Source organism: Nicotiana tomentosiformis, chromosome 2 (genome assembly GCF_000390325.3).
Source record: "Nicotiana tomentosiformis chromosome 2, ASM39032v3, whole genome shotgun sequence".
NCBI classification, from domain to species: Eukaryota; Viridiplantae; Streptophyta; class Magnoliopsida; order Solanales; family Solanaceae; genus Nicotiana; species Nicotiana tomentosiformis.
The window spans coordinates 174,124,885-174,146,511 of NC_090813.1; the positions used below are offsets into that span (position 1 = coordinate 174,124,885).

The 21,627-nt window shown below is 32.2% G+C and overlaps 3 long non-coding RNA genes across 3 annotated transcripts; all 3 read left to right on the top strand.

Moving 5' to 3' along the window:
* Positions 1-291: 291 nt before the first annotated feature.
* On the top strand, positions 292-8,836 carry LOC108946304 (uncharacterized). The gene is made up of 2 exons (XR_011414394.1): positions 292-734; positions 8,478-8,836. It is a non-coding gene; the product is annotated as an uncharacterized lncRNA (long non-coding RNA).
* A 3,438-nt stretch (positions 8,837-12,274) lies between these two features.
* Positions 12,275-16,570, top strand: LOC138891425 (uncharacterized). The gene is made up of 4 exons (XR_011414396.1): positions 12,275-12,604; positions 15,889-16,284; positions 16,422-16,441; positions 16,522-16,570. It is a non-coding gene; the product is annotated as an uncharacterized lncRNA (long non-coding RNA).
* A 220-nt stretch (positions 16,571-16,790) lies between these two features.
* On the top strand, positions 16,791-17,683 carry LOC104094605 (uncharacterized). Its single transcript, XR_011414395.1, has 3 exons — positions 16,791-16,876; positions 16,953-17,042; positions 17,140-17,683. It is a non-coding gene; the product is annotated as an uncharacterized lncRNA (long non-coding RNA).
* Positions 17,684-21,627: the final 3,944 nt, after the last annotated feature.

Here is a 21,627-nt window from a genome sequence, read left to right on the forward strand (position 1 = left end):
GAAATAAAAAGAGAGTTTGTTTGCAAGTGCATTACATATGCGCAGTGGCGAAATCATCAATTTCCTCAGGGGTGCTCAAATTTAAAAGATGTAAAAAAATTCTCCGTCAAAGAGGGTTCAATATATGTTATATACCTTTAAATTCTAATATTTTACTTTATACACAATATAATTTTCGGACTAAGGGCGGTCCCCACCTAACGTTCCATCTGCCCACCTAACGTTCCATCTGCCATGTACTTAAATCTGTCTCTATATATGTGCTACTACCTACAACTTGGCATAGCGTTGCAAAGAGTAGTCTCTCTATTAGAGTCGAAGTCGAAATATAATTTCTCAACTTCTTCATTTATTTTTCAGCACCATGCATGGCTACGGAATTTAATTAAGTCTATCCCTCTAATAGGTTTGAAATTCCAAGCCACATTTGAAATTCTGCTTTAAAGTTCTCATGATTTTGCTTTTAATTTTTAACTCCAAATTTTAATAGTATTAAGGTCTATTTTTTGTTGCGTACTATCAGTTTCCCTTCTCTTCTTGGACATGGTTATTGAAACTTTGCTTAAAAAAGTGTTTTGCATTGGTTTTGTAAAAAATTATTTTAGCGTTTCATATGTAAAAGATATAAGTCCTCTTCTAGAAAAGTGGGATCATCCGAACGTGGCTCAAGATGAAAGTATAGCTCGAGTTGTTAGACAAGATCAGGCATGTAAAGAAGCTGGATTTTTTATGTGGTAATTATTCTTCTCCTGCTAATATTTCTTTCTATCGGCGTTATTGCAGGTCTTGTTTCACTACAAGAAAAACAGAAAGTGTTGCTTATTTACTTGTCTCATTAAGTGTCTCCTCCGTAAAAACAGATTTAATGAATCATCGAACAAAGAATTAAATTCTACTAAAAATAGACCTTATGCATAAACTGTAATACTTGCTCCCTTCGGTTCACTTTAATTAATTTTTACATATATTAAGGAATTCATGTCTTAGCATTAACTAACAATGAAATTGACTATATTAGCTTTAATTTGTTCACTGAAAATATAACAAATACTCCTATGCTCTTTACTCCAAGAATAACTGAAGAAAAAAAATTATTTCATTCTTAATATTTGGAAAAATCAAATATTATAAATTACAAAATAAACGTCAAAAATCAAGTAAATGGAACGAAGTAACAATTTGTGCTAAGATACCACACTTGCAGAGTTTCAATTGTGATATTTATGTCACAGCATTGATAGCTGGAAACAGTTTGGGAAACTACAAACATGTGAACATAGTACAACCTTATCCAACGATCAGAGCCTTTTCTGGACAGGATTCTTTAGATGTTTTTATAACAAGCATATATATCTAAAAGTTGGTTTTAATGATGTGATGTGGCATCTCCTATTTTCCAATCACATTTATTTATTTATTTCATTTTTTGTCTTTTTCCAAAAATAATTCCCTTTAGTTTTTATATTTATAATAAAACAGAATTTCAAAAAGTTGCTACGCACCTTTCAAAATAGGCACTTCTATATTACAAGCTAGTGTTTGGCCATAAATTTTCAAATTTATTCTGAAAAATCTAATTTGGATGAAATTTAGTTTGAAGATGAAAATGTGTTTAGACATCTGTTTTGGGTGAAGTTTGGTTTGGAAAAATATGAAACATGACTTATACCCACAAGTTCTAAAAACTATCACAAATACCCAACAGTACTATTATTAATAACATTCATTATATTATCGCAAACCATAGTCCTGAACATAAATAAATTTGATACAAAATTATCATTTTTATAATGAATTACATGATACACTATCAGATGACCGAGAGACGAAGCAACATCGTTACAAAATAATAAATGGTGGGCTCTTTTATAAAATACAAAAGTTTGGGGCAATTTTTAAAAAATATAATAGTGATATTTTGGCCCAAAACCAGCTATTGAGCTGGTTTTGGGATTTGAGATTTGGCCAAAATGTAAGCAAAATTTATGGTCAAACATGTATTTGCCAAATAAAACCCAAAAGAGCTGGTTTTGGGATTTGAGATTTGGCCAAAATGTAAGCAAAATTTATGGTCAAACATGTATTTGCCAAATAAAACCCAAATTTATTTTGGCAAAATCTATGGCCAAACGGGTCCTAAAGTATCCAACAATATGAATGTCTTGTGGTGACGTTATGAAAGTTGTTAGGATCAAAATAATTAGTTGTCATTTAGAAGCTAATAAAAGTATATCTTGAACATTGATTAAATAACAAAAGAAAAATATATCAAAAGAGATACAAATATTTAACATTTGTTAGATCAATGGATCTACATCCACAAGCGTAGTTGAACAGTGCACGATATAAAAGAGTACAAAATATCAAGAGAATAACCTCACAAATTCACTCTAAAATAAAAGAGTAACACTTGTCTCACAAATTGTACCCCTAAACAAGACTCTTAAACCTTTTCGAAAATACATTGTGGGTGCTACCAAGTGAGAATGAATGAACCAAAATTTATAGGAGTCCAAAACCATTTTCTCCAATAAAATGATTCCCCAAATATGAAAACTTTTTTTTTCAGTAAAAGAAAGAAAAAATCAATTATAATAAATATATTGTCCTTCCTTTGAGGAAAAGAAAAATCAAATATGATAAAAAAGTTATGGTATCTGTCTTATATTTTAACATCCAACGATTTGCTCTTTAGAATTCTTTTTTATGCTATTTGTCCTTTTTTCCTCTTATCTTTCACTAGGTAAAACTCATTGAAATTTTTTTAAGGGAAATAAACAAAATATTGCGCGCTTAATTATGATTTTCTCAAGTATATATAGATAATTTACTCAAAATCTTGATCGTACTATGTTCATGTAATTAACAAAAGATATAAAAATCTTTTGGGTTTACCGCTTATATTGTTTTTTTCTTCTTTACAAAGTGGAAATAAAATAGAAATATGAGCTTAAATAGACACTTTTAGTATGAAACCCTATAAATGTTTCACACGGTTTACTCGATGTCCATTCATGCATTGGCTTTTGAAGATATATTTTTTAATGTTCTCAATTTGGAAAGACACTCTACGTTCTCTATTTATTTGAAAAGGCAACATTGTTGAAAACAAAGTAAACAATTTCTAACTAACAGGTGCCTATTGTAATTCAACCATGTTGCCTTTTCAAACAGTATTAGTTTTCTAACTGTTAGAGTACGTATTGTTACAGTAGGCACCTGTTAGTTAGAAATTAGTTTGAACATTATTATAGATAATAATACGAAGGATTACATCCTTTCAAACAAATTTAGCATTTTTTTATGTAATTTTTTTAAAAGTATGGTATTTGAATTATTTAAAAAAATGTTTTGGTAAATTAACATTTGGCCTAAGGGTTTTTTTTCCATTTTTAATATAATATAGATAGATAGATGGATTACAACTTACAGGTGCATACAGTTATTTTTTGTTCTAGTATTGGATACTAACCTTTCATATCATGATATGATCAAGTGCTTTCTACGTCAAACCTTCTAATTTGTATTTATCTCCAAAATATTTGGAGATACACATACAAGGTTTGAGAATCACCATTAGAAGAATTTAAAGAATGCAAACCTATGACTTAACTAGCCAAATTTGTTACTGCTACTATTGGTAGTTTAATGAAGGAGTTAGCAATTTTCCTTAGTACTTGTTTTTGCGGAAAAGGGCCTAAACTATTCTTATAGTTTGCTAAATAGTTTATAAATACCATGCATCTATCTATTCGTCCGAAATAGCACACGGCATTAATTCTATTAATAAAAATACCCTCGCGTCTAATGGCAGAATTGGTGGGTCTTTCATTAATGACGTGACGATTTTTAACTGGGCCACGTGGCATTATTAACCAAGAATCAAATATGAGTCTTGTTTTTACCCATCTCCCTCAAGCCAAAAACGTTTCTTTCCCTCTAATTCACACACCACCATCTTCTTCCTCTAGAAACTCCATTGAAGCCCCCACAGACCTTCTCCTAAAGCACAATTAAAACATCTCCAAAACAACTCCATTTAGCATAAAAGAAGCCATCAAAACCCAGATGATTTTCCATCATGTTCAGTCACAAAAATGAGCCCCAACCACCAGCCATTAGCCCCGTAGAATTATACTCAGAAACGCTGCCAAAAACCAGCCGAAACAACTTCCAAACACCATCCAAAAGCAGCTGAAAATCCACCACCAAACAGCCATAGCAAAACCAGTTCCATCACCATACTCCAACCCCGAAATTAAACCAATTGGAAACCAAACTCAAAACGCAGCTGAAAAACAGCACTAAACCGAGCAAAAAACGAGTCTGGAATCAAAGTGTGGTTCTTTTGGACTCAAAGAACCAAAATATGTGGAAAAACAAATTGGGAATCAAAATATATATAACGTCCAAGTTTAAGGCGTTATACCTTAACGGCCGTTTGCCCAATTAAGTATAACGTCCTAATATAAGGTATAGCACCTTATATTAAGATGCTATAGTATAACGTCTTAATATAAGGCGCCATACCTAGATAAGAATGTGTCACTCTCCTTCCCCACAAAACCAATGAGCTTCCTCCCATTAAAGAACGGCAAACAACGTCCCCCCTCCCCCTTATTTTTAAGCAAAAATAACTCGGTTGGAGCCCATCTGTCCCACAAAAAATATAGACTCTCGGTCCCACATCCTAGCTAAGGCGTTATCTCGTAGTGGGTTGCTCGTTTCGGCTCTAAATCATCAAATCTTCAAGTTTCCAATAAAGTAAAATTGAGGTATTCCGATATAGTTTTTGTTAAAACTCATGTATAAAAAATGCCTATTAGTTGTTTTAATGTGTTCTATGTTATTTCGTGATTGTTTTGCGATTTAATTAATTTATTATTTTTTATCCGAATTATATTATTAGTGTGCTAAAAAAATTGGTAAAATAGAGAAATTGTTATTAGTTGTTAAAAAAATATTAATTAGTTAATTTTTATTGTGGTATATATTTTTTCGTGATTGTTTTGTGATTAAATTAATTTATTATTTTTATCCGAATTAATTTGTGATTAAATTGTTTGCTAAAAGACTAGTAAAATAGATAAATTGTTACTTTAGTTTCATGTAGTAGTATCTTGTGCCATAATGTAGTGCTCATATTTGTAATGTAGGGTCCTTTTAGCGTAGTAAAATGTAGTGCCCTTTAGCGTAGTATCTTTGTAGTTATTGAAATTAATCATTTAAGTATCTGTTAAACCCAAGAATATTTTAAAGAAACTGGTAGTTCAAGCACAAATCCTCTTCAATTCTAGTCAACAAACGTAAGAAAATAACATGAGAAAATTATATTTGTCAAACTAAGTATTGTTATATGAATATTTAATAATTAAATCTTGTATAGTTATGAGAATTAATTATTTAATTTTATTATAGTCAAAAATAGGTGAGTAACAAACAAACATTTAAAATAATAAAACTAACATATAAAATAATAAACTAACATATAAAATAAGAATCAAATATATTAAATAATAAAAAAATATATAAAATAGTAAACTAACATATAAAATATTAAAGTAACATATAAAATATAAAATTATAATTTAGAAAATGTATCAGCCCAATTAGCAATATAGTAAAAATATCGAATAAATTTTAATATTAAAGGTATTGCAATATATTTAAAGATGTTAAGCAATGAAAAAGAAAAATACTTTAATTAATATTGTTCAATTTACAGTAGTAGTCATAGAGGTTCCGCCTGTGCATCCCGAACTTGCCTCGCTATAGCTACTGTTGCTTCAGGCCGAGCATAGGTCTTCGTACATATGAGAGGGGCAGTTATTGGTCCAGACGTTCCGTGCTAGAAGAGTAGACGATATGTGGGACTTTCTTAGGGCCCACAAATAAACAAAATATTGCGCACTTAATTATGATTTTCTCAAGTATATATAGATAATTTAGTCAAAATCTTGATCGTACTATGTTCATGTAATTAACTAAAGATATAAAAATCTTTTGGTTTTACCGCTTATATTGTTTTTTTTTCCTTTACAAAGTGGAAATAAAATAGAAATATGAGCTTAAATAGACACTTTTAGTATGAAACCCTATAAATGGTTCACACGGTTTACTCGATGTCCATTCATGCATTGGCTTTTGAAGATATATTTTTTAATGTTCTCAATTGGAAAGACACTCTACGTTCTCTATTTATTTGAAAAGGCAACATGGTTGAAAACACAGTAAATAATTGGCACCTGTTAGTTAGAAATTAGTTTGTGTTACGAAATAAAAATAATTTAGTAAAATATGAACAAGAACAAGTTATGAAATAAAAGCAATTTAGTAAAACATGAACAAGAACAAGTTATGAAATAAAAGAAATTTAGTAAAACATGAACAAGAAATAGAGATAGAGAGAAGGAAGAGTATTTCTTCTTCAATTGTATGTATTTTCCTATCTATTACAAGGTCTTTATATAAGCATGAAAAGTGAAGAAAAATATGCCATTGAATATGTCATTAAGCATAAAAATATGTCATTGAATATGTCATTAAGCATTTGAGAAGATCATGGAGGAAGAGTAGACATCCACCATAATTTGATTTTTCTTATAATACTCCCCCTCGGATGTCCATAGATAATGTGCCTCGTTAAAACCTTATTAGGAAAAAACCCTATGGGAAAAAAATCCCAGTGAAGGAAAAAGAGTACACACATGTTTAGAAATACGCCTTTTGGTTGCTTCGTTAAAAACCTTGCAAGGAAAACCCAATGGGACAAAACCTTGTAAGGAAAAAAGAGTACAACATGTATTAACTCCCCTCTGATGAGAGCATCAATTCACATCCTTGAGCCTTCGCATCCCAATCTTGTACACTAGTTTCTTGAAGGTTGACGTCGGTAGAGATTTGATGAACAAATCAGCCATATTATCGCTTGAACGGATCTGTTGCACATTGATATCACCATTCTTTTGAAGATCATGTGTGAAAAATAACTCCGGTGAAATTTGCTTTGTCCTATCCTCTTTTATGAATCCTCCATTCAATTGGGCTATACATATTCCATTGTCTTCATACAAAATTGTAGGTAGTTTGTCACACTTCAAACCACATTTGTCTAGAATAAGGTGTATTATAGACCTCAACCATACGCATTCTCGACTTGCTTCATGAATAGCAATTATCTCAACATGATTAGATGATGTAGCCATGATTGATTGCTTAGTGATCGCCAAGATATGACAGTGCCTCCATATGTAAACACATAGCCTGTTTGAGATCGAACCTTGTTTGGGTCAGATAAATACCTAGCATCGGCATAACCAACAAGATCGGGACTGCAATCATTGCCATAAAATAATTCCATATCGGCAGTCCCTTTTAGATACCGCAATATGTGTTTCCCATTCCAATGTCTCCTTGTAGGAGCAGAGCTATATCTTGTTAAGACATTAACTGAAAAAGTTATGTCAAACCTTATAATGTTAGAAAGATATATTTAGTGCACCAATTACACTAAGATATGGTACTTCGGGACCAAGAAACTCTTCATTATTTTCATGAGGTCGGAATGGATGTGCTTTATCCATATAGAATCGCTTTAAAATCTTTTTTGTATATGCTGATTGACGAACAAAAATTTCATCTTTCATATACTCAATTTGTAGACCAAGACAAATTTTTGTCTTTCCAAGATCTTTCATTTCAAATTCTTTCTCTAAATAGTCTACTGCTTTAGGAAGTTCTACTGCTTTAAGAAGCTTTACTGCTTTAGGAAGCTCCCTAGGAGTTCCAATGATATTTAAATTATCAGCATACACGGTGATTATAACAAATTTAGATCCATACCTTTTTATAAAGATACAAGGACAAATTGAATCATTCTTGTACCCTTCTTTCAGCAGGTACTCACTCAGACGATTATACCACATGTGCCCTGATTGTTTCAATCCGTATAAGAATTTTTGAAGCTTTATTTAATATATTTCTTGGAAACCTTAATATGCTTAAGAATAATTTAATCCTTCAATGATTTTCATTATACGCATATCACTTTTTTCTTGTATTGCCAGATTAAAACCTGAAATGGCGACATCCACCACAGGAGAACATGTCTCTATATAATCAATGCCAGGATATTTATAAATCTTCTTGTGACACAAGTCGTCTTTATGTCTATTGACTTGACCTTTTTTTTCCGCACAAGAACACATTTATACCTCCACTGGCTTTATACTTTCAGGTGTTGGGACTATCCGTCTAACTTCATATTTTTTAGGTGAAATCAATTTTCATTGCGTATTTTTCATTTGGCCAAACTGTCCAAATTTTATGACAGATTTGAGCTCAAGATCCTCGTCAATATTAATAATATTGGGCGCTACATTATATTAACAATATCGTCGACGATCATTTTATATCGGTTCTACTATTATCCAATAAAGACATAACTTATTGAAATCTCTTTATCTTATTATTTTTAGGTACCTGAGCCTCTCCCATGAGGTCTTATGAAGTGTTATGTCGTGCTGCTCTTTTAGAGCACTTGCCTCCTTATTATGACCATCTTGAACATTTGCTCCTCTCCTTCTTCAAGGAGCTTTATCTTTGGAACCGATTAGTCTATTATGCTTCATGCATGCCATAGACTCTATTTATTATGAACTTTATTTTATTTGGAACATTAGCAGCTGAATATGACATATAGCTTTGGGTCAGCAAATATGCCTGGCAATATTTTGTAAATGAATTATCACTTGAACTTCAAGTTCACATTTTCTCGTACGAGGATCTAGATGTACTCATAATAATTCATTACATGCATTACTTTTTCAGCTGCCCATTTTCTCCTCTATTCTTGGGATCACCAACACATATCCCTAGCCTTATTTGGGGATCCATCTTTGTGCATTTTGGTGGAATAATTAAATCATATAGCACATTTATATTTCTAGATAAAAATTATTTGGTTCCTGACCCTGAACCGATTGTGATAGGGAGAACTTATCATAACTTGGTTAGATGCGTACAAGTGCTGTTGTATATTAAATAATACATCACATACCAAATTTTATTTTGGTAGTTTTGTTCTCATAACCAATGATTTAGATATAATTGGAGGCATACAATTTCTGCTAAACCAACTTGGATTTAAATCAGTATTATCAAGATAAATCATCATAATTTATATTCTGGAACTGTGCTCTAATAATTTGAGCAATCAATCTTGCAAAAGTCAAACTGCAAGTTGATAACAAATGCACATGTTATCATAGAATAGATGCATCTATTAAAATCATATAATAGTAAACGGTCCACATGGAAGGTGACTGGGCACATATATTTATCACCTTTTATTCGTTCCAGAAATCAAGGGATTCAATCTCAATCTTAACTGGTATATCATGAGAATAAGCAGCACAATTGTTGAAGAATCTTATATTTCTTCAATATATGCCAATGTAATTTTCAATAATTTTTTGCATCATAATTGAACCGAGATGGTCAACCCGTCATGCCAACTAATATTTATTTCAGTAAATCTCTAGTTTACTTGTGGCTTGTGATTGCATTATCATGCTTATTTTTGTGTAGTACAAATAGAAGAAAAGTCAGGTAACCTTTCATATTTACCCGGTATGATTATAGTAATATAAAGATATTCAATCTTCTTTTCATTTATAGTCTCAATATGCCAACCACTTTGGCTAATATATTTGTAAATCAAAATATTTCTTTTGAGACTTACTACAATATTAATGTCATGAACAATTTGATTCATCCTGGTAGTAATAAATTAGTTCTTTTAGAACTCTTAACTGCTTTTATACTACAAGATCTTTTGTCACACCATCCATATAATGAATGTCTCATTCACAAAGAGAATCATATCATAATAATTGTCATGTTCAAAATCATCATAAGCAAAATAATTTCTTGCTTTAATTTTGATTTTAATAACTTTCATAAGGCATGACAAAATATTTTTGGCGTATCACCTGTATGCGACCAATGATATATTCATGTAACTATACAGTAATATTCATTATCTTTCTTTGTCTCAAACCACCCTTAGAGGTGAGTTGTGGTATGTATCCAATCATGCATTGCACGTCTTTATTCATTACTTTTATCACATACTGCTATATTCACCTTCTGGAATGAGTCTACATTCTCAATGCTTATCACAAGTCTCATTCTCTTAAAAAAATGGAGTATAATTACTGTGACATGCTTTATAAATTTTTCATACCATTTTGATGGTAAATATTTCCTTCACCTTTTTGAAGGATTACATCGAGAACCCTTATTGTTCTCCTTTTATAGTTACCATAATAAAGACAAATTATTATTTTGTCCCTTGCCATGTCTTCGTACATTCATACAGTCATGAAAAATTATTTTGTCGTCTTTCAAACTTATCATATATTGTTACCATATTTTCTTTACTGAATGGAGCATATCAAGTAGGGCGGACTTCATGATTCTTTCATCTATACTGTGCATTGTGACTCAAATCCAATGCCTTACCCATATAAAGGCATGTTAGGCAAAATTTGTTGGGACTCAAACCCAACTCTTATCATTATAGTGCACCAGAACTTAAATATGTCTTAACTAGTTTCATAATAGGCCAAAGTACAAGATTAAATTATCAATCTTGTGGTCAGAAACATAAACAAAATTAGTTGAAACATAATTTAAAAATATAATCACTTTTTAAGGTTGTAGGACGAAAACGTTTCATTCCTTCTAAGTGCTATCACTTTTAGATTTACGTGAATTCAAATAGAAGTGCATTCAAATAAATACTAGATAATCTGTTAGAACACTTACCAATTTTGTAAACGATAAACCAAATCAATAAAGTAAGAATAAAGACTAGGACTTAGAAGCATATATATAATTTCTGTAGTACTTCCAGTATCTACATATGCGATCCAATTCACATCATAATATATGGATTATAGATGTTTACAACTATCCTGCCACAATATTATGTTTATTTATGCATGCATTTAACCAACTATGCAGGAATAGTACCAGTTTAGTTCTATTCATTAAATATTGCCATAGTAACATCCATCTTAGCGTGAAAAGGGTAAAGGGCACATTGGTTGTCTGATATCTGCGCACATATATGTAAGCACTATTCAACACGTTAAATATAAGTTAAAAAATTGAGTAGAGAGTACCTGTTTCAAAACTTAATTACAAAATATATATTCATGCATTTTGATTTGGTTCATGAATAGATCCCTTGAAGGATAGCCAAACGATAACTAAAAATTCATATCAGACGTCAAGAAAGAATAAGCAAAAACTATACTTGCCAATGCAGGGCTCGCACACTTTTAAGCTATAACAAAATGGAAATAAAAAATTGAAAGCTTATTGTGAGTTATCATGGCAAAATAAAAAAAATTTGAGATTAGCGGAAGATAAAAATAAAAATATGAATAAGGTAGAAAGATGAAAACTTATCTTGTATTAGTATCCAGCCCATTGGCTTCCATCTTTATTTTGTTTGATAGCCACAAAATTATTGGTATAAGGATAGCAAACACAAAACACAGTCTATGCCTATATGGAGGTGTACGAAAATGGGAGCACAGTCGTGCTGATAACGTGTTATGAAATAAAAAAAATTTAGTAAAACATGAACAAGAACGAGTTATGAAATAAAAGCAATTTAGTAAAATATGAACAAGAACAAGTTATGAAATAAAAGCAATTTAGTAAAACATGAATAAGAACAAGTTATGAAATAAAAGCAATTTAGTAAAACATGAACAAGAAATAGAGATAGAGAGAAGGAAGAGTATTTCTTCTTCAATTGTGTGTATTTTCCTATCTATTACAAGGTCTTTATATAAGCATGAAAAGTGAAGAAAAATATGTCATTAAGCATAAAAATATGTCATTGAATATGTCATTAAGCATTTGAGAAGATCATGGAGGAAGAGTAGACATCCACCATAATTTGATTTTTCTTAGTTTGAACATTATTAGATAATAATACGAATGATCACATCCTTTCAAACAAATTTAGCATTTTTTATATAATTTTTTTAAAGTATGGTAGTTGAATTATTTAAAAAAATGTTTTGATAAATTTACATTTGACCTAAGGGTTTTTTTCCCACTTTTAATATAATATAGATATAGATAGATGGATGGGTTACTACTTGCAGGTGCATGCAATTATTTTTTGTTCTGGTATTAGATATATACTAACCTTTTATATCATGATATGATCAAGTGCTTTCTAGGTAATCGTCTTAGACCTTCTAATTGATATTTATCTCCAAAAAAAGGTTTGAGAATCACCATTAGAACAATTTAAAGAATGCACACCTATGACCTAACTAGCCAAATTTGTTATTACTACTATTGGTAGTTTTATGAAGGAGTTAGCAATTTTCCTCAGTACTTGTTTTTCTGTGTGGTTTGAAGGTTCCTTTCTGTTCTCTGTTTCTCATTTTTTTCAAACGGGCCATGCTATCCATGTACCCTTTATGGAAGAGATAAGAAGATTTACACGTAAATACTTTGATCAACCTTACGAGGATAAACTCAAGATCAAACTTTCTGCAACAACTACATACAGGTCGGTTCCTAGTCATTTGCGCAGTATCTTAAATTATTACAATTTCGTTATGTTATCTTAACTAATGATGGTTTATGTGTAAGCACCTAATTTTTGACCAAATTTAAAATTTTTATTACTTTTTAATATTTAAATATCTCTTAAGTTTAATCTATTTGACAAGGTGGGTTGTGGTAAGCGCCCTCCACTTCCAACCAAGAGATTGTGAGTTCGAGTCACCCCAAGAGCAAGGTGGGAGTTCTTGGAGGGAAGGATGCCGAGGGTCTATTGGAAACAGCCTCTCTACCCCAGGGTAGGGGTAAGGTCTGCGTACACACTACCCTCCCCAAACCCCACTAGTGGGATTATACTGAATTGTTATTGTTGTTGTTGTCTTAAGTTTAATCTATATATTTTAGCCTTTATTTCACCTTTTTATAGGTTTTACTTAAGAAAATTAAAAATAATAAAAAGCGTCATATTTTTAGTATAAGTTTTATTTTCATTTACTGAGAAAGAAAAGTGTCCAAAAAATATATTATAGTTTTATTTAGTTTTAGTGCAATTTTTAAGTTAGAGGCTTTCAATAAATGAATATTGAGTATGTAGTACTTTTACATTGCTATTTCTAATTTAGTAAGAATAGATTCTTCTTTTTTTCTTTGAAAGAAAATCAAAAAGAAAAATTGAGAACCAATGAAAGCGTAACTAATTTTGTTCCATTCCCCACCTTATTCAGTATCACGTACACATCCACGACACATCACAAACCTGCAAAAAAGATTTCAGCAATTTTGCTACAATACAATTTGGCATAGCAACATGAATCTTATTTTTCCAATTTCAGAACCTCAATCCTCACGCCAAAAACGTTTCTTTCCCCCTAATTCACCCACCACCCACCAGCTATATAAACACACACATAACAAGAGTCATATTTTTGTTTGCTTGTTTTTCTGTTTTGCTCGATGATATATGATATTTTGTTTGGTTAATGTTCTTTTACTGTATTTCGATATCCATTAATGTTCATCTATAGTTGACTCTTTATAATTTTGGTTGTTCGTTAGTTTGGATTAAGAGAACATTCAAGTGAGCTTTAAATCATGTTTAATGGATGTTTATTTTGAAAATTGCGATTTCATTTTAACAATGTTTCGTAAATCATGCCTTAACATTTTTCCATGTTTTGTACATCCTTATTTGGTTATTTTATTATTTACGCTAATGAGAATGTAGTTCTACGTTATGTATTTTGTAAGATGGAATGTTAGTAATTTATTAAGTTATGACTTTTAATAGCTCTAAAGAATAATTGATTCTCTTAATGATAATAATAGTCTATCATACTATTTCTTCCATAAAAATCTCTTATTCATAATTCACAAACTTGAAATAATCTCAAACTTAGGAAAGAAACAAATCATGAATGTGCTAGTATGCTTTTAGATACGCTTTTAATCAATTATCGTGATTATGTACATGCTTGCGTGACATAGTTACGATTTCTAAAATTAAAACCAAGGTATGCGTTCGCGCAACTTTGGGTGAAACAATCTTAATAATTATTTATGTTACCAATTGTGTACATGTACGCTTGGCATGATTTTACCAAACAAAACGAATACACACACGTGGTTCGTTTTAAGATAATTCCATAATAACCAAGTAATTTAAAAGCGGTAAAGGTAAAAATTTACGTAAGTTTTAAAATAAGTAGAATAGCCTTGCAAACTCTTGTACTTGTATCGTTTTGACATGCCGGTCCCTCTACTTCACAAAATTTCATCTAAACACTTATACTTGTTCAAACATAATATTTTAAATACCTCTATCTGATGACTATGGTGTGTCTCTTTCACTTGCTTGATGTGGCAGATCCACGTCACTTGCCATGTCATTTTTTATGTTTGTCAATTAAAAACCCTCTTTAGGAAAATAAAATAAAACTATATTCCCTATTTGCCATTTTTTGGGTCCTTTAAACCATGGAACAATCAATCCTGTGTTGCTTGTTGATAGGTTTACGGATGTTAAAAAGATTTGGAAGCTTTGACTACCGGAAAAAATGGTGGAGCCATAGAAAGGGAAAGGGGAAGAATATGGCTGGAGATGATATGATTGAAAAAAGGGGTGTGTGGGCAGAAAATCTTATGGAAGAGGGGATAAAGAATAGTGAAGAGAAAGTGGATGGAAGGGGAGAGATTTGATGAACAATAGAGAAAGGAAGGAGAGAACCGAAAGAGGGGTGGGGGAGGGGTGTTGTATCCTGTTTTTTTGTTTTTTTTTTATTTTCACCAATTCACGTATCATATGTGCGTGTAATTCACGCGTTTTGTCCATCTTAACCATATAAATGCCATGTAACCTCAATTAACAGTCAGAGGTGTTTGAAATACTATGTTTGAACAAGTACAAGTACTTACATAAAACTTCATCAAGTAGAGAGATCGGGATGTCAAAACGGTATGAATATAGGTGTCTGTCAAGCTATTCTGCCTTTAAAATATATAATAATCAAATAATTGAATCAAGTGTAATTGTTAAGCGACCGTGCTAAAACTACGGAACTCACGAGTGCCTCACACCTTCTATCGGGTTAACAAAATTTCTTACTTGGTCTTATGTGTTTCGCAGACATAAACAGAATAAATTTCCTTGAATTGGGACTTAAAATATATCAGGGACTTGAAATACCTTAATTTATTTCAAGTGGCGACTCTTTAAAATTAAAATGAAATCAATCCCTTTTCAATAACGTCACTTTATTTGGAAAAAAACTCTTTTCTTTCAACAATCCCCGAAAAAAGAGGTGTGATACTATGTATCTTGAATGCAGAGGTTACCAAGTAATCCATGAGAATATAACTAAAGGCATACCTGATATGCAAGAAGCTATTGATGTACCTTATACTAATTAGTTATATATGTTTTACTATATGTTAGAGAAACTAATTAAGTGCCCCACTTGTTGTATAACGGTTTTCAAGCTTTCTTCACCATTGTCTAAAATTATTGAGTTGGAATTTGATTTCTTAAGTCTAAAATTACACCTTGAGTGTTTAGATACGATATATATGGAGATCTTGGAGAAGTTATGCAAGGTCCCAACTTATGGTAGGTAAACGAGTTACTTGTAATGCATTCGGTTGGCACGAACCCCTTCCCTTCTATCTCGTTGTACATCTTAAAATCCCTTATTTATTTTTCGTCCCCTTGTTTTATACTATTGACTGCTAAATGACGACTTTGAGTTTTGGTGTTTCTTCGTTTTGTTTGACCTTGGTACAATATTTGTTATGCAGGCCAAGTAATCCTCCACATTTCAAACAGTTGATGAAGCTTTATGTTAAACTTTGCACGTGTGCCTTACTCCGTATATACATAATCTTTTGACATAGTTGCAGTGTCATTCCTATCAACATGGTGCATCTCTTAGTAGAGGGGCATGAAAAGTAGAGACTTTGACAGTCTAAGGTATTGCTACACTGGAACTGACAAAAAGTAATAAACTTTTGTATAATACTTTTGGCAGATATATCCCGTAAAATAATAAGGGATATTGCTCTAGCATTAGGTGGATCAGCCGATGAAATGGAGGATGAAATAAGCGGCGACCCACTTTGGGTCTTAAGAACAATTTGTTACCCTCCTCCACCATTGTCAGTTGGACAAGACAATGATGGCAATACAATTGGACGGTAAGTTACTGAAAAAAAGGATAATTGGATTGTAAGTTATGGTATTGTTCATCGAGTTCCTTTTCCCCCTGTTTTCTAATAAGTGATACCTTTTGTTGTCTGTGTTGTCCATCTATTTGGAATCAAATAATTCTCAGTGGAGCTCATACCGATTATGGTAAAACTTCTTATCTTTTCAAGAATGTCTCCTTCCACTTATTGATTGTCAATCATGAATTGTTTTTTCTCGTCTTACAGGCTTACTAACATTACTCAACGAGAATGATGCCGTAGTTTCCCTTGAGGTACAATTATATTCCTTTTTCCCATTTTGTCCCTTTCTTTGAGAGCTACCGAGAAAGATTAGCTTCCAAGTCCTTAAAGCATGACTACTCCCTATTTTTACCTTGTAAAGCCTCCTCTTACACCTTTGTTTTATGATGTAATTTTCATCTTGATTTATTGGATTGAATCTTTGATGAAACATATTGCTGGTTTTGTTTCACTACTAATCATTCTGAATTGTTTTAAGGTGAAGAACAAATTTGACGATTTGATAGTTGCAACACCAGTTAAAGGAACCTTTATCTGTAATATTGAAGACATATTAAAGGTACACAATTTACTTTGAACTTTTTTATTATTTTACACATCTGATTAAGTTATTCATCTCTATTGGTTATTGGCAGATTTTATCCAATGGACAACATGAATCCATAGTTCATAGGGTCATTGATAATACTAGCAAATATCGTGTTTGAGTGGCCTATTTTTATGAGGTTAAAGTCTTTGTTTTTCTTTTGATAATTAAATTAAAAGAACGATGATATGGCTTTATGTTAGTTTCTAATGATGCATGTTTCATTTCTCCTACAGCCCAACTATGATGCTGCAATAGAATCGCTAGATGTGTCTGTACGGAACACGGGTAGCATGAAGAAGTTTGAAGGTGTAATTTATGGGAAACATTTGGTCAACAAAGTGACCAACAACTTTGTGATGCAGATCTTGAACTAACTTTGTATTTAGAACAAAAAAAGGTTCTTGGTTTCTTCAAGTCTGGTTCTTTTCCTAAGAAAGTCATTTATTTTTTAACTGGTGTTTTTAGGTACTAGTTACTATGTGTTATTTATGGATTGAATTATTTTTTTATATTTTTAGGAAACTCACAATCCCTATAAGTTTCAGAAACTCATTGTTCTAATAGATTTGGGAAAGGAAAACTTATTGTCCTTGTCGGATTGGGAAACAATTTCTCTTATAGGTTTGAGACTATTTGAAATCTATATATAGGAGTGGTAGTTGGAGATTCTACAAATTGTATTGTGCTTTTCTTCTCATTCATAGTGGAAAACTCTCTCTATTTTTGCCCTGAGGATTAGGCTTAACCGAACCTTGTTAAATCCTTGTGTTATTTTTTCCTCTTCTCTATTGGCTTTATGTGAGTGTGCTAGTTAAACTCAAGATCTTTTGCAACAATTGGTATAAGAGGAAGGTACGGGTTTCTACATACAATCTAGAGTTAATATATCTTCATCATCTTTAACAAAGTACAAAGTAGAGAAATTCGATGGGGGTTCTAATTTTAGTCTATGGAAAATTAGGATGAAATCGTCCCTGGTGCTGCAAGGGTTATGGAAGACAATTGATGAGAATTTCTCTAAAGAGATGAAAGAGACAAAGAAGACAGACATGAAGGAAAGGGTTTTGATTGCGATCTTCATGAGCGTTATAGAGAGCGTTCTTCAAAAAATTACTGAAGAAGCTGGAAGATCTATATTCTTAAAAATCGCTGATATATCGCCTCTACCTGAAGAAAAAGTTATACAATCTTTGTATGAACGAAGGTACACCTGTTAAAACTCACCTTGATGAGTTAATTCAATTATACTGGACTTGAAGAATACGGATATCAAAATTGACGGTGATGATCCGGCCTTGATTGTGTTATATTCTTTACCACTGTTTTACGATACTTTTGCTAATATATTGCTATATGGTAAAGATAATATTTTACATGAATATCTTAGTAATACATTAAAATTTAAAGAGTTAAAAAATAGCTTTCCGGAAATTAGATTTGAGGGTAAAGGTCTTGTGAGTAGAGGAAGAATACAAGAGAGAAACTTAAATAGAAAAAGTCAACAGCTAGATGGAAGTCTAGAGCAAGAAAGCAGAAATGTTATAAGTGTAGAGAGCAAGATCACTACAAGAGAGATTATCCTAAGATGAAAGAGAAAATAAGGAAGCAGAAAATAGATAGTTCTTCAAATATTATTGATACTCGCAATAATTCCGATGATAGTGACTATGTAGGGGAAGTTTGTGCCGTAATTTCTAATCATGGCCAGAATTCCTGGGTTCTTGATTCTGGTGCTACTGTTCACATGAGTCCATACAAGAATTGGTTTGCAACTTACAAGTAGATGAGTGAGACTGTCTACATGGAAAATACTAATCCATTACCGGTAGAGGGGATTGGTAACATCAGATTCAGAATTTTCGATGGAATTATCAGAAACATTGATTGTTGGCATATTCCTCGGAAAAAAGAGAAATTTAATTTTCCTTTCGACTTTGTATAATCAAGTGTATAAGTTTCACTCTGAGAATAAAATACTTAAAGTGTGTAAAGGTTCTATGGTACTCATGAAGGGTAAACTGCATTCTAAATTGTATCCTCTATAAGCCAGTGTAGTTGAAAGAGAAGCTGTTGTAGCTTCTAGAAAAAAGTGATCTGAATCAGTCTTAGTTTTGACACGTGTAGCTTGGTCATATGAGTGACAAGGAATTGTCTTTGTTGAGTAAGTAGAATTTGCTGGATGGGTACAAAAATTAAATTTTAAATTTTTGTGAGCATTGTGTGTTTGGTAAATAGACAAGGGTGAAATTGAGTACGAAGGCAGAGCACAAGACTACAAGCAAGTTAGATTATATACATTCAGATTTGCAGGGTCCAAATAGAGTTTCCTCCAAAAGTAGTGCCAGATATTTTATGAATTTTATTGATGGTTACTCAAGAATGGTGTGAATGTATTTTCTAAAAATAAAAGATGAGACAATTTCGATATTTGTTAAATGGAATACGATGTTTGAGAGGAAGATGGAAAGAAAAAATAAAGGTCTTTGGACTGACAATGGGTTGGAATTTTAAAATTTTGAGTTCAATGATTTCTGCAGCAAAGAAGGTATAGTGAGACATTGCGCTTGTGCCAGAACACCACAACAGAATGGTATTGTAGAACACATGAACATAACACTTTGTAATAGGGCACGAAGCATGCTTTCACACTCATGTATTAGCAAGGATTATTGGGCTGAAGCAATCAATGCAGCTTGTTGTTTGGTCAACAGATTTCCATTTATAGCTATTGAGTTCAATACTCCTTTTGATGTATGGTCCGGTTTGCTTGTTGATTATTCAAATTTGAGGATATCTGGTTGTCCTGCTTATGCTCATGTGAGGGATGAAAAACTTGAGCCGAAGGCAAAGAAGTGCATATTTCTAGGGTATGTAACTGGAGTGAAAGGTTATAGGTTGTGTGCATAGATCAAAAGAATCTAGGGTTAGTTATCAGTAGGGATGTGATATTAAATGAATCTGCTTCACTAGACAGTCAGAGGGGGAAGGCAATAGAAGAAACAGATCGTGGTGTCAATGATCGCATAAAGCTAGAAATTGAATCTCCGCTAGCTCAGCCCAGTAGTTCTAAAGTAGAAAAAGTGTAGGAGGTGTAAAATATTGATCAAGATGATAATGTTGATGCACCTGGGAAATAACAACCATATAGTATTGCAACAGCCAGAGAGAAGAGAGTGATCAACAAACTGCAAAAGTTTGCAAACATAGTTGGCGAAAATCTTCTTGGATATACAAATCCTATGGGATTTGCTTTAGCAGTTGTAGATACCGTTGTACTGCTTGAGTGTAATAGTTATTTAGAAGTTATTACACTGTTTAACCATTAGTGTTATGGCTGAAGAGCTTGAGTCTCTTAAGTAGTTTAACCATTGCTTAGATTTGGTTGATGTGTGCGGTAATGGGTAGAGCCCTTACAGAGGCCAAGGGCAAGGTAGAGAAACATTGTTCCTGTTGATGAAGAGAATTCAAGCCAATGAGAAGATTTGTTATTTGTGGCTTGAATTATTTACTTGGGTTTTTAGGAAACTCATAATCCCTATAGGTTTGGGAAACCCGCTGTTCTAAAGGATTTGGGAAAGAAAAACCTATTGTCCTTGTCGAATTGGGAAAACCTTTCATTTATAGGTTCAGGATTATCTCGGATCTATATATATGGGTTGTAGTTGGAGATTCTATAGATTGTATTGCACTTTAATTCCCATTTATAGTGAAAAACTCTCTTTGCTTTTTTCCCGAGGATTAGGCATAGCCGAACCTCGTTAAATCCTTGTATTATTTTTTTTCTCTATTTACTTTATGTGTGATTGTATGCTATTTAACTCATGATCTATTACAACACTATGTTCATGCTTTGCACGAAGTTACCAAGTTTTCTCATAATTTGCCATAGTCTTCGTAATTGCAAGGTGGCTTTTTGGGTGGAATTAAGAGAAACTAATTTTATGGATTGATTAATCACCAACTTCAAATTGATTTTATTTTATCCTTCTTTGTTAACCTGAAATTTAATGAGTTATACAAAACAGACTATATATTTGAATAGAAACAACCACTACCTCAATTTAAATATTGTTTTATCAATCTTTCATCACCAAGCTTGCCTCCTTATTATTTTTAAAACTAATCTTGGCTTAGCTATAGAATACGACTGAGAGAATAGTTGAAAACGTACATTATAGGGGCGTTTCTTTTTCCAACTCTGCTTAACTCCCGAGCCTATACTAATTTCTTTCCTTCCTTGCTTCAAGGAGTTTATATAATGGTCTCAGAACATGTATAAAATTATGCTTTTTTAGAAGCCTCCAACAAATCCTGCAAAGTGAACAACCTCTTTTTCTATAAAATCTTGTCAAAAATATATAAAAAGAAGTTTCTACTACAGTAACAATCCGATCGGTCATTTTGAGCTTTAGCAATTTTGTTTGGCGTTTTGAGACTTTGAGTAACTTTATGTGATGCATTATGACTTGCATGTATGGTTGGTTTTGATGTTCGAAAGATTCGGGATTGATTTGGAAGAGTGATTCTCAATTTGAAAGCTTTAAGTTGGAAGAGTTGACCAAGTTTGACTTTCATGTAAATGACCTTGAGATCGGGATTTGAAGGTTCCAATAGGTTCATATAGTAATTTTGAATTTGGGTGTGTGTTCGGATTTAAATTTGGATGTTCCTAGAAGGTTTTGACTCTATTTACCGAAAGTTGACAATTTGAAGGTTTGGAG